Genomic DNA, 1,242 nt, shown 5'->3' on the forward strand with positions numbered 1-1,242 from the left:
GGAGGCTCCCGAGGCTGTACCAGAGTTGACCCCTCCAGGTTCTCCTATGGTGGAGCATTATGTTAGGGCGGCTACGCTTGTGAGTGTTACCGATTATTCTAGCCCTTTCTCTTGGCCTTCAGTAAATCAGGAGTTGTCGGGATATTTGTACCCCTCGGATTCGGATAAGGGAGATGAGGAGGGCCAGACCAGTAGATGGTGAGAGGACGATGAGGAGGATACTTCACTTTATAGCCCTCTAGACCAAGAGCAGGATAGGGCCACTACAGGTATATGAGTTTTTACGTTGGAATTTCTTATGTGTGTACAATTATTGCAGGATATCATTAATAGTTGACAAATGGGAGTTCTAAAGGAACCGATAACCAAAGTACTTATAGGTAACTGCGACTAAGAGGTTTTTGGCCACCACTAGGAATCTAAAATTTAGGAATGGAAGACAGTCGTGTGTGTTGATTGATGGTTGTTATTGGGGGTTCCGAAGGCTAAACCAGTATTTGCTCGGTCAGGAGAGTAAGGGATCTTTCCAATCCGGAGGGAGATGCATTATAGGAATTTTATTGGGATCCGTTAAAACTTCAACTTGTTTTAGGTCATGCGATAAAGGCCACGCAGCAGGATGGAAACGATCATACCAGCACTAATGCACCGGATCCCATCAGGACTCCAAAGTTAAGCGTGCTAGAGTGAGAGTAGTACTAGGATGGGTGACCCCCTAAGAAGTATGCTAGAAAGTCCTATAGATTAAGACATAAGAGAAGGACGAGGAACTAGAATAGCTTGAGGGAAATTAGAAACATGTGAAACTCACTGTTGGAAACCCTAAATGATTGAGAGAGATAAGACGGACCGGCTTGGCAAAGGGAGAGAAGACGTATCACTGCTACAGAATTAGGACGAGTTTAAGCAGTATTGGGGACACATTGTAAGTAAGGTGTTAAGAAAAGGTGTACCCGATATCTTAACCAATATGTATGCCCCGATAATCGATGTTGTGATATGTCAAAGGTACTGATTGAATAGGGTATTGGAGTTCAAGTGGCAAGTGCTACAGGGCAAGGTGACATTAGTTTCTCTAAAGATTAGGGTTTGATGAGCCTGATGCAATAACATCAGGGAAAGAAGCAAGTGGGTATACAAGAGTAAGAAGATTAGGATGCCCTGAGAAAAGGAGAAGTGTGAGCAAGGGAAGTAAGTTGCTAAAAAGGGCCAAGTCAAGCTTCCGAGAAAAAAAAATCAAGA

The 1,242-nt window shown here is 43.6% G+C and overlaps 1 pseudogene; it reads left to right on the forward strand.

Annotated features, from left to right (window-relative positions):
- Positions 1–621: 621 nt before the first annotated feature.
- Positions 622–739, forward strand: LOC132055070 (5S ribosomal RNA; annotated as a pseudogene).
- The last annotated feature ends 503 nt before the right edge of the window (positions 740–1,242 follow it).

This window comes from Lycium ferocissimum, chromosome 4, assembly GCF_029784015.1.
Source record: "Lycium ferocissimum isolate CSIRO_LF1 chromosome 4, AGI_CSIRO_Lferr_CH_V1, whole genome shotgun sequence".
Taxonomy (NCBI): Eukaryota; Viridiplantae; Streptophyta; class Magnoliopsida; order Solanales; family Solanaceae; genus Lycium; species Lycium ferocissimum.